The 13609-nt window shown below is 35.8% G+C and overlaps 1 pseudogene; it reads right to left on the reverse strand.

The window, feature by feature from the left end:
• LOC133697311 (uncharacterized) overlaps positions 1-13609 on the reverse strand; it is a 75556-nt pseudogene that overhangs the window by 11493 nt on the left and 50454 nt on the right.

Raw genomic sequence — 13609 nt, forward strand, 5'->3', positions numbered from 1 at the left:
TAAATCCAAGTTCTACAGCTCCAGGTATGATCCAATAATCAAATAGTGTTCCAGTTTGGACTAAACTAGCATCTCTTTTCTAAGCTTAGCCCTCTCTTTATCTTCTCAATTTCAGTAGTTAAACTGATGCGATCCAACCATCAAAGGATCCATTAGAGGTTCTAATTGGTCCAGTTACTAGGCTTAAGGCTAAGAAGTTCAAAGAAGCTTTCAAAGGACTTCTTCAAGATACATATGCTAAGGTGGACTTCAAGAGGATTTGTAATAATAAAGAGCAACCCTTGATTAATCTGATTCATATTCAAGAGGGGCTTATTGGTGGAACCAAGACCATTACACAAGGATTGGGAGAAGAAGACTAGATTTGGACAGTTTGACCTTTGGTTACTCTTTTGGTCATAACTGGAGCTACAGATCGAATTTTGATGTGATTCTAGTTGGGCTAGAAACTAGACTTCCATACCTTTCTAACGGTATATGGGACGCCTTCTAATTAATTAAGATGAGAGAGAACCATCCGTTTTAAGTTGAGTCTTGTTGCTGCCAGACAGAATGCGGAAACAACGAACTTGTCTTATTTAATTAGTTGGGCTATCAAACTTTAATTATTTTTTAGAGGAGATAATTTGTTTGGGTTTTAGAATTTTTTATTTATTTTAATTAGTCAAGGGTAGTTTTAGCTTGGGTTGATGATTATTTAAATTGGGTTTATGTGAAACCCATTAAGGAAACTAAGGTTTTAGCTTGGATTTTAAAAACTCTTTAGGAATAATTTTAGGTTAGACTTTTGATGATATTTTGAGTATTGTAGCCGACTTTTGGTTGCTTAATCTTGGTTCTTGATTGAACTTTCAACTCTTCAAAGAATTGACCATTCTTTGTTGTGAATTTATACTTTCTTTACTCGTCTCCAGGTGGAGGCGTTGTGATCGAGTTGGTTTATAGTCTTGTTGCCTAGGAGCAAGTCTTCCATTGTGATAAACTCATTCAAATCTCAACAAACTTGGGTTAGATTGATCTAATAGTCACGAATAAGATAACTAATGTAATCATGTTAACAACTTATAATTCGATTGGAACCTCCTTTGTGTGTGGTTTCCAATTGAGTAATAAAAAGAGTTTATACTATACTTGTTTGAAATACCATTAGTGGATCCTCTAACCTTGACAATAATTTTATCATTGTTTAATCCTTATATCAATATCACATCTCAAAGCTCTTTTCAACTCCTTTATTTATAATTTATAGAGTTAACCCCCATTTGGTTCGACCCTGATTTTGTCGGGTTATTTATTACTTCGACACTCCTACACTTGAGAGAAGACATCAACTCTTTAGTCGAGCATGTTCTTTATAGAATTGTGGCCATAAATCATGAACTGGACGATGCACAACTCCACTAGGATGCGTCTTAAGAGTCAATAGAAGATTATCTAAGAACCCCTTACTCAGATCATCCTTAATGAATTGTATTTTATCTTCACGGTTTACAGATACCATTCCTAAAGAACAATATGTAGCATTACAAGTCCATCTGGCACATTTGTGACAGACTTTTAGTCGTTTTGCACGATGTTTCTTTGCAAAAGTGTTTTACCTATTCCAGGCATGTATGAAATGAAAGAATTAAAGGACTCACTTGATAATCGGACCTTTGCTTCAATTAGCCAGCGAATATCTTCAAGAATTTCATGATTCATTAACAACCTCAATCTTGCACACCTAGCACGGTAAATTTTTACAATCGCATTTGGAGGAAAAGCCGGAAAATACTTTTTCAATTTTTCAAGAATGGTGTCCATTTTCAAATGAGAATTGGAGAAGGGATGCAAAGAAAGGAGAAAGAGCAAAGAATTGCACAAATATATACACAAATATCAGTTATTATGGAGAACTTAAAGAACCAACTAAAAAGTCATGAAGTACCGTTATCCGCCATTTGACCGGGGTGAGAGAGACTAGCAAAACAAAATTCACATCAAAAAGAAACACAAAAATAATGTGAGAAAAAGACTTAATCTTTATATACAGGATCATTCAATTCAATAGAGTCATTTTTAACTGAAAAATTGTCAAAGTAAACTTTCAAACAATGTTCATTTACCTTGAAAGCATTGTCATTCTTTGGATTCTCGATATCACAGGTCCCATATGGTACACATGTTTCACAATGAAAGGACCACTCCATCTTGATCTTAGTTTTCCAGGAAATAAATGGAGTCGAGAATTATAAAGCAAAATTTTTTTACCAACATTGAATGTTTTTCTTAGTATTTTCTTGTCATGAAACTCTTTGATTCTTGCTTTATGAATTCTTGAATTTTCATATGCATCATTTCTTATTTCCTCAAGCTCATTTATTTGTAATTTTCGCAGCTGACTAGCATCATCAAGATTTGAATTGAAAGCTTTAATAACCCAATAAGCTTGATGTTGAAGTTCTACAGGCAAGTGACAAGGTTTTCCATAGACCAGTTTATAAGGTGACATACCTAATGATGTTTTATAAGCAGTTCGATAAGTCTTAAAGACCAGTCTTTCCTATTAGGGTTCACTGTTTTTTCTAAGATCTATTTGATCTCCCTATCAGCAAGCTCTACTTATCCACTTGTTTGAGGGTGATTAGGGGTGGCAACTTTGTGTGTGATTTCATATTTCTTCATGAAAGACTCAAATGGCTTGTTCCAGAAATGTGTTCCACCATCACATATCATGGCTCGAGGGATTCCAAATCGACTCAAAATATTTTCTTTCAAGAACTTTATCACTGTTTTGTGGTCATTGATTTGACTTGGAATTGCCTCTATCCATTTTGAAATATAATCTACTGCGACTAATATGTACAAGAAACCAAATGATGGAGGAAATGGACCCATGAAATCTATACCCCAACAGTCAAAAATCTTCTTTTTTGGTAAGTTGACGTATGTGTTAAAAGAAGAAGATACAAACATTATAAGGGGCATACCCCAGATTTACAATGATAACAGAAACATAAAACAACAGATGGCTACAAGCTAGCCACCGACCATAAAACTGAAACCTCACTAGATTCGTTAGGGAAACCAATACAACCAGCTAACTAACAAATTAAGAATCTATGATATTCACCCTCCAAGCTCGTTGGATCCTTTTGTTTTCATTTGTTGGTGCGACATTCCTCATCAAATCAAGCTTATCACGAATGATACATTCGATTTGATTAAAGACCAAATTCGAAGTTCTAGACATTCCAGCAAAGATCCTTGCATTCCGTTCTTGCCATACATGATACACTGTAGCTGCAAAACTCAGTTTACGAGAAAAATTGACGAAACTGTTGTCATGCCAAGAGACAGTGGCCCATCGAATCCATTCATCCCAGCCTTTTGTCATTCTTGGAATGTCGCATCTGTCACAAATATCCCACTAGATCGCTTTAGTATAGGAGCATTCAAAGAACAAGTGGTTGTGATCCTCATTGTTGCAGAGACAGAGTGAGCATCTATTGGGACCATTTATACCAAACCGATGAAGTTTATCTTGAGTTGTGAGTTTCTGTTGGACAGCCATCCATAGAAGAAATGAATGTCTTGGAACAGCATTCTTGAACCACACAATGTCATGCCATTCAACCATCTGACGATGACGTCTTAGTTGTTCCCAAGCTACTTTGATCGAGAATCTGTGATTTGGCGAATCCAACCAAACTATCTCATCCTTTTACCCCATCTTAGGATTAGAATTGGAAGGAATAGCTTTTATAATGGGGTGCCAGCCAATATCTTGGGTGGTAGGAGTTTTCCATTCTGAGTTATGAATTAGCACATTCACCTTCGCGTTCTTGGCCATACCTGAATCATAGATGAATCTTTCCCCGTAAGAATCCGCGAGTGGACTGTGAGGATGCCAATTGTCAAACCATAGAGAGGTTGTCATTCCATCTCCTATGATGTACTTCATCTTCGGCCATGCTAAGGATCTGAGCTTTAGAATCTTTCCCCAAGCCCAAGAGCAATTCTGTGGTGTCTTGATTGTTCAGAAATTCCTACCTCACAACAGATTGGATCTGATCCAAGTAAACCATATTGAGCCATCTGAGTCATTGCACAGGTTCCAAATGTGTTTCAACAAAGCAATCTTGTTCCATTCTGTTATCCTTTTTATTCCTAGCCCCCCCCTCCTTTTTTGGAAGACATACTTGATCCCAAGCCACTTTAGCCCCAGTAGTTCTCATATCTGAACCTGACCAAAGAAAGGATTTCATAATTTGCTCCACATTTTTAATTACTTGCCCAGGTAAGAGAAAGAGAGATGCCCAATAGACCTGTATGGAAAATAAGACTGAATTAATCAGTTGTACCCGTCCTGCATACGAGAGTGTTCTACTAGTCCAATGTCGAACTTTAGAGGTGATTCGATCCACGAGACCTTTACAATAAACAGCCTTTAGTCTGGACGAGAGAAGAGGTACTCCCAAATATTTCATAGGGAGCTCCCCCTCTCTAAACCCAAGAATATGAATAATTTGTTCCCTCTCAGCATTTAACACACCGCTCAAGAAGATGTCACTTTTGTTTGGATTTGGATACAGACCTGATAGGTCTTGAAACTTTGTGAGCACAGTTCTGATCATACGAATTGAGTTTACATCCCCGTTGCTAAAAATCATCAAGTCGTCAGCAAAACAAAGATGAGAAATTTTGTCCTTCTTGCATCTCCAGTGGAACTTGAATTCTTGGTTGGCACTCATCTTGCAGAATAGCCCCGAAAGGATTTCCATACATAGGACAAACAAATATGGGGACAATGGATCCCCTTGTCTCAGCCCTCTTCCCCCTTGAAAGTAACCTACAAGCTCACCATTGACGTTGATAGAGAATTGACATGATGTAACACAAACCATGATCCAATCAATTACTGTTCTAGGGAATCCCATTTTTATTAACATAGCGTCAACGAAATCCCACCGCACCGAGTCATAAGCCTTCATCAGATCAACTTTCATAGCACAACGAGCAGGTCCCATAGATTTATGATAGCCTTTCATTAGTTCCTGAGACAAAAGAATGTTGTCGCTGATTCTCCGTCCTGAGATAAAAGCAGTCTGATATGGACCAACTAAGGATGGCAAAACAACTTTGATTCTTCCAGCTAGAATCTTAGCGATGCATTTGTACACTGTATTGCAGCAAGATATAGGACGAAAATCTGTCAACCTTGTAGGATTAGCAACTTTAGAAATAAGGGAAATGGATGTAGCATTCATTTCTTTAAGCATTCTACGAGTCTGAAAGAAGGATCTAACAGCGTTGATTACATCTTCCCCAACTATATGCCACATTCTTTTAAAGAAACCTGCGTTAAAGCCATCCGGACCAGGGGTATTGGTTTATAATCAAAATAAGCAAAAACTTACTCTAAGGGATGTCATCATTATTGGGAATGTTTTTCTATTTTTTGTGGTTTGATGATGTGGGGACTACCTTTACTAGAATGTCAACTTCTTTACCACTTCTTAAGCTAATTGCACTTGTATTTTTCTCTTGGATTTACTACTGATTGAAAGGGTAACTTTCTTGAAATTTATGCCTCTATTCAACTAATTATTGTTACCATTTAGCCTATCTGATTACCTAAACTATGAATATTGTACCTTGCCTTTTGCTGAAATTATTTTATCTTCTATTGGAATTGCAAAGTATTGGTGGTAATATAATTAACAATATCTTTTAAAGATATACTAGAATTAGAAGTTTAGGTCGGTTGTTGTCTAGTGGTTATGGCTGCTTATATTACTGGTAACTTTGGCGGTTTTAAGTCGTGGGTTGGTTTACTTGTGGATTTCCATAAGATTAGGGTGATCTCTCCATCCCATGTTGTACATGCTCAAATATAGATCATACTTCTTTTTCAGTTGTACGAAAAAAGCACTTGTCGTGTTCACTTGCTCAATGGGCTCTTCTTGAAAAGTTAGGCTCATATCAGTTGGATGCTCTTATATCGAACAAATCCCACAAGTATTTGATGTTTGCATTTTACCTACAGCCATTTGACGAACAAGAGAATTTAAACTTGCAACTTGTTGTTTAAGGGAGGAAATATTTACCTCACTAACATGCTTAGATGAAGGTTCAAGCCTAGTGCCAAATCAAGTTTCTTGCACCCTTATAAGTTTTATCCATAAAAAAATCCTCCACTAACAGCATCAATAATGCTCCTATCAGTAGGTAGAAGGCCTTCATAGAAATACTAGATATGTAGCTGCTCATTAATTTGATGATAAGGGAAGCTTGCACACAATTTCTTGAACCATTCCTAATATTTGTGTAGGGACTCTTCATTGTACTGCCTTATGCCATAAATTTCTTTTTGAATGTTAATTGCCCTTGAAGATGGGAAATACTTCTCTAAAAACAACCTCTTTATCTCATTCCATGTGGTAATAATTCCAAAGGGTAAATGATGCGAACCTCATGATCACACGATCACGCAAAGACATAAATTCCCGAAAAGCCAAGTAAATCAGGTTTAATAGGAGTGTGACACAAAGATAACTTGTACCTGACACTATTGGAAACGGAGACACCCACTCAACGAATATTGATTCGCGAACGAGAAGTATAAGGATGACGCCACGAAGACAATTGTTCTTCGATAAGTCGTTTTTCAGTTCTTTAGAGAACCATGGACAGAAGATTATCTCGCCAACACAAACACAAAGTGCGGCAAACAAGAAGTTTTATTAATCTGAATTGTCTAACTTACATGTCTGGTTATGCCTTTATTTATACTCACTCTAGACTTAAATAAACCCTAATAGACCCCCCCTTTAGGTGGACTTATATGAAGCCCACTTACAATTGATCCAAATAAGTAATAATAACCCAAAGACTAAGAAGAAAATAATTCAAATAATACAAATCCGAAAATTACCATCCTAAATATGCTAGAATCAGATTTGTCACCATTAAGAAGTCCCAAATAGTCTAGGAAATCTGATATGAAGGTAGAATTTATTCTGAAGTCTTCTTTCCTTTTGTAGTTAGGATGAATAAGGAATCCTTGTAAGAAAAGGATTCTGAACATTTATGAATCCTTGCCACACATGGAAACTATGTTGCAGCCCATTAAAGATCTTTGGAGAATTAGGAGATTCCCAAAATAAGCTGCCACTTCCTTTTAGGAAAAGAATCGTAGCCAAATAAGAAGTCTACAAGTCAAAAGAAAGTAAATAATAAAATTCGTACAGCCTCTGTTGACCTATATTTCGATGTCTTACCGAACTCCAATTGACCTGAAATTTTAAACCAATATAGGACAACATGTCAGGAGACTCCACATAACATTTCAGCTCGATCCAACGGTCGGATTGAGAATTATGACTGTTGCTATAAACCTGGATAGGTGCACTTTTTACGTCAAAATCCGAATTTGACCTTATCTGAATCGTATCACAATCCTTTGCCCAATCCTTCATAGAAAACAAAAAGGCTCTTAATTTAATTTAACCTTCAATCACTCCCATGGATTTCATACTCCATATCACATGAAAATCCTTTAGATGTTTATGAAGATCTTCATTTGCAAGGCCATGAAAAGTGGGCAAGATATGTATATTCTAGACTTTAATTTAAAAGTAATAACAACATCTAAAGCGGGGAATGTTTTGCATAAAGGTTGTTGATTTAAATCAGGGGCATCAAGCTCTTTGAATGTTCAAATCACAACCATGACTTCCTCATGTTCTAAATCATAATTGTTAGTGAATGGATTGTTTTCTTCAGGATTTCTCTAAGCATCTCTCTTTAACCTATGCATGGTTCTCTCTATTTCTGGATCACACTGCAAATAACCTTGATTAGAATTGGAAGATCAAGTCACAATCATAAACTATCAAAGAAACTCTAATAAAATAATAAAAACAACCAGGAAAAATCTAAAGGTGAATGTGCTAATTCATAACTCAGAATGGAAAACTCCTACCACCCAAGCTATTGGCTGGCACCCCATTATAGAAGCTATTCCTTCCAATTCTAATCCTAAAATGGGGCAAAAGGATGAGATAGTTTGGTTGGATTCACCAAATCATAGATTCTCGATCAAAGTAGCTTGGGAACAACTAAGACGTCATCGTCAGATGGTTGAATGGCATGACATTGTGTGGTTCAAGAATGCTGTTCCAAGACATTCATTTCTTCTATGGATGGCTGTCCAACAGAAACTCACAACTCAAGATAAACTTCATCGGTTTGGTATACATGGTCCCAATAGATGCTCGCTCTGTCTCCGCAACAATGAGGATCACAACCACTTGTTCTTTGAATGCTCCTATACTAAAGCGATCTGGTGGGATGTTTGTGACAGATGCGACATTCCAAGAATGACAAAAGGCTGGGATGAATGGATTCGATGGGCCACTGTCTCTTGGCATGGCAAGAGTTTCGTCAATTTTTCTCGTAAACTGAGTTTTGCAGCTACAGTGTATCATGTATGGCAAGAACGTAATGCAAGGATCTTTGCTGGAATGTCTAGAACTTCGAATTTGGTCTTTAATCAAATCGAATGTATCATTCGTGATAAGCTTGATTTGATGAGGAATGTCGCACCAACAAATGAAAACAAAAGGATCCAACGAGCTTGGAGGGTGAATACCATAGATTCTTAATTTGTTAGTTAGCTGGTTGTATTGGTTTCCCTAACGAATCCAGTGAGGTTTCAGTGTTATGGTCGGTGGCTAGCTTGTAGCCATCTGTTGTTTTATGTTTCTGTTATCATTGTAAATCTGGGGTATGCCCCTTATAATGTTTGTATCTTCTTCTTTTAATACATACGTCAACTTACCAAAAAAAAAAAAATCTAAAGTGATGAAAATAAATAAAAATTCGACCACAATTACAAAAAAAATAAAAAATAAAAATCCAAAAAATAAAGGAAAATAACAAAATTGGCCAAATTAAGGCCCTAGAACAATATTTTTGATACCTAAAGAACAAAGGAGGAGATTAAGCATGCTATGTTTACATCTTCCCCAACTATGTGCCACATTCTTTTGAAGAAACCTGCGTTAAAGCCATCCGGACTAGGGGCTTTGTTATTCTTCAAACTAAACATAGCATGCTTAATCTCCTCCCTTGTTACATCTTGTGCGAGTAGATGCTGCTGCGTTGAAGACAGTTTCAAGTTAATTGCCGATTCCATCACTTCCTCGTTCAGAACCCTAGGCATCTGATCCACTCCTAACACACGATGGAAGTATGCAATTACTTCTGATTTGACTGCCTCGTGTCCTTCGACAACCTCTCCATCCTCCCTTGTAAGTGATAGAAGCTTATTTCTATTCTATCTTCCATTTACTGATTTGTGAAAGTAGCTAGTATTCTGATCCCCCAAGCTAAGCCATTGTATCCTTGCCTTCTGTTTGAAAAAACTCTCTTCAGCCCTGACGGTAGAAGCGTATTGACGAACAGCATCCCTTTCTCGCATGCACAAAATTGGATTCTCATGCGCTGTATGCGAATGACAAGAATAGGATTTAAAGGCATCATGTGACGTTTTGAAATAGATCCCAACTTTTGACAATCTTCACAAGTCTTGCAGAATACATGTGAGTCCTTGAACATGGTGAGCCAAAAAAATCTACTTTGTAAGATTTTTGCAGTGGTCTTTTTTGATGAGAAATGACCCCCACATGCCTCAGAATGATAAAATTTAATGACTGACACTACTTACCTCATTGTCAAGAATGCACCTTCGAAATATTTGATCAGAAAAATATTTGAATAAATAAAGGTCATCCCAATAAAATTTCACTTTGTTCCAAAACTTTCTTTTGTCTTGGGCACTCCAATGAGCTAGCAAATCTCCTGTTGCAAGAAAATTAACAAAATTAGCAAACCAAGGCATTGGACTAAGAGAAAGTAAGGATTTGTCAGGAAAGTAATCATCAATTAATGGGATGTCAAATGTCAAATCTATTGTTAATTTTAACAAATGATCTGCAACAACATTGTCGGTGCCTTCCTTGTCCTTGATTTCTTCTTAAGAATAAATCATTTGCAAATCTGCATATTCATTAAACTTTGTTTTACTCACAGTAGATTCAAATTGATCGTAAACTAATTCTTCAATAACATCAACTTCCTGTGAATCATTATCATCTCCAGGTTGCTTGCAAATGTTACAAATACTCATCTCCAATGTCATGTTTCCAAATGAAAGCTTCATCAGTCCATTCCTACAATTAATCAATGTATTAGAAGTTGCAAGAAACGAACGTCCTAAAATAACAAGAAATGAATTACATGCTTCATCAGGTTGTGTGTCCAAGACAATAAAATCCACAGGATAAATGAATTTATCGACTTGTATTAACACATCATTAACTATTCCTCTAGGCACTTTTACAGATCTATCGGCAAGCAAAAGAGTTATAGAAGTTGGTTTTAACCCACCTAGATTGAGACTTTGAAAAAATGAATATGGAAGTAAATTCACACTAGCTCAAAGATCAAGTAAAGCTTTTTTAATTTTATGTTCTCCAATAAAGCATGAAATTGTATGACAACCAGGGTCTTTATATTTCAAAACATTATTGTTTTGAAGAATAGCACTTACTTGTCTGACTAAAAAGGCTTTCTTTTCACATTCAATTTTCTCTTCATAGTGCACAGATCTTTCAAAAATTTAGCATAAGAAGGTACCTATTTAATAGCATCCAACAAAGGTATATTGATCCTTACCTGCTTGAAAGTTTCAAAGATTTTAGAGTTGTGATTGACTTTCCTTTGTTTAGTCATGACATGAGAAAATGGAAATGCTGGTGGAGAATCAGTCTTTTCTTTGCAATGTTCAGATTGAACCCCTTCCTTACCCTCAGAGATTAACTCATCATCTTTCTCACAAGGTTCAAGAATGGGTTTTTCAATAAACTTACCACTGCGAAGAGTGATGACTGATTTGACTTGATCCATGTGTTGGCTCCCGAAACTACTTTCATTTACATTGTATTGCCCCTTGGGATTTTGTTGTGGTTGAGATGGAAACTTACCTTTCTCTTGAAAACTGAGAGCAGATGTGAATTTTGCAAGAGTATCTTTAAAATGTGTCATGCTTTGAGCATGTTGAGTGTTGATTGTCTCTTGCTTTTCAATGAATGCATGCAATGTTTCCTCAAGATTTCTTCTAGGAGGCGGAGCATAAAGAGGTGCATCCATGAGAATTTTGGAAATTATGGTGTGCTTGAAACGGTGGTTGTGAAGTTTGTGCATCACTCTTCCAACTAAAATTTGGGTGATTTCTCCAACCAAGGTTATACGTTTGTGAGTATAGGTTATGATTGAGTCTTTGAAAACTGTTTAAAGCATGAGCTTGTTCATGGAAGCATTCCCTAAAAGAAGGCAAAGTTGGACAATCATTTATTAAGTGTTCATTGGTTTCACAGATTTGACATACAATTTCTTGAACAGATTTTAATTGACCACTTTTTTTCAATTCTAGTGCCTCGACTTTTCTAGCTAAAGATGCAAATTAGGCTTGGAGGTCATGATCTTTCCTAAGGTTGTACATTCCTCCACTAAATGTATGAGGTTGAGTTCTACTTGGTGCCTCGTAAGTGCCTGCAGTATCCCAATTTTGAGCATTTTCAGCTAACAACTCTAGGTACTCCATTGCTTCATTAGAGTCTTTATCTTTAAAAGTTCCATTGCACATCAATTCCATAATTTGTCTATCTTTAAGTGTTAACCCTTCATAAAAATGTGAAACCAATCTCCATGTTTGAAAACCATGATGAGGGCAAGTATTAAGCAAGTCTCGATACCTATCCCAACATTGGTAAAATGTTTCTCCTGGTTTTTGAGTGAAAGTGGTGATTTATCTTTTGAAAGAGTTTGTTCTGTGAGACGGAAAAAACTTCTTTAAAAATTGTTATTGCATTTCATCCCAAGCACGAATGGATCTTGACCTAAGATTTTGTAGCCATATTTTAGCTTTATCTTTTAATGAAAAAGGAAAAAGCTTTAATCTGATGGTGTTCATGTTACAATTTAAGTCATTATAGGTGTCACAAACCTCCTCAAATTCTCTTAAATGCAAGTATAGATTTTCTAGATCTAAGCCATGAAAATAAGGTAAAAGTTGAATAATGCCTTGCTTAAAATTAAAATGAGATGCATCAGGAGGGAAAACTATGCATGAGGGTGCACTTGTTATTGTGGGATTCATGTGGTCTCTAAGCATTCTAACATGGTTATTCTCATTATGAAGCGACTGGTTATCCTCTTCGGCCATGTTTTTTGAAAATGATAAGGACACCCTACAAAGTCTACCATTTAATGTACGTGACCAAACTCTCATGCATGTGTAGAAAGAGAATAAAAGGAAGAAAAGAAAAAAAACAAAAAAAAAGAAACAAAAGTTAGATAAAATGAAAAGTGAAAAGAGAAAATAAAATAAATATTATAATTTATACAATAATTTACCTCCCTGGTAACGACACCAAAAATTTGGCACGACCAAAGAGTTGATGTCTTCTCCAGAGTGTAGAAGTGTTGAAGTAATAAATAACTCGGCAAGACCGGAGTTGAACCATAGGGAGGTTAACTGTATAAACTACAAATAAAGAAATAGATAATAACATAAAAGGAGTTGAAGAGAGCTTTGAGATGTGATATTGATATAAGGATTAAACAAGGATAAAATAATTGTCAATGTTAGAGGATCCACTAATAGTATTTCAAACAAATATAGTATAAACTCTTTTTATTACTCCATTGGAAACCACACACAAAAGAGGTTCCAATCGGATTATAAATTGTTAACATGATGATTACATTAGTTATCTTATTCGAATAATGCTAATACTTATAAATGTTGTCAGGCATTCATGATTATAACTTATGTTAACAACAAATCAAGTTTCTTTCATAGCACAGGTGTCAGTTATACCATACAGTTGGGCTAGGAAAGTGTCAAGTATTTGTTGTACCAAGTGTTATACAACATATATCTAGATTAACCATTTAACAAGCAAAGTATTAAAAGTGAACAAGATAACAAATACAAAACATGTTAGTATCAAATATTACAGTCCATGTTGAGTTTATACTATACTTATTCTTACACCATTAGTGTAACCTTTTCACCTTAACATAATAAACTTAACTAAACATAATGAAAGAGAGAAACATAAATAAACAAGATAAGAACATAAATAAGATATAAGTTAACTAAGTAAAGGAAAGGAAATGAAAAGTATAAACAAGAGATTAATATAAAAAAACTTAAGCATTATAAAAATATCAAGAGAGAGAGCAAGAACATGATCTTGATCTGAAAACCAACATGCCTAAATGCATGGCAAATGCCTCCATTTATAGGCCAAATTTTGAAACTATTGATTTGATGACTAATTGTTGAGTGGGTGGCCACATCTTGACTTGGTGACAATCCTTATCTTTTTATCTGAACAAAACATCATTTCTAACGTTAGAATTTGAACAGATAGTCCTCATGAAAGTTATAGGAAATTGTCTCCGCTTTCCAACTAAAAAAGACTTGGTGCATTTTGACTTCTAGAACTCAAGATATAGGCTGAACACTGAACAATGTCTGGGTTGCAGGACAGAT

Source organism: Populus nigra, chromosome 6 (assembly GCF_951802175.1).
Source record: "Populus nigra chromosome 6, ddPopNigr1.1, whole genome shotgun sequence".
Lineage (NCBI taxonomy): Eukaryota > Viridiplantae > Streptophyta > Magnoliopsida > Malpighiales > Salicaceae > Populus > Populus nigra.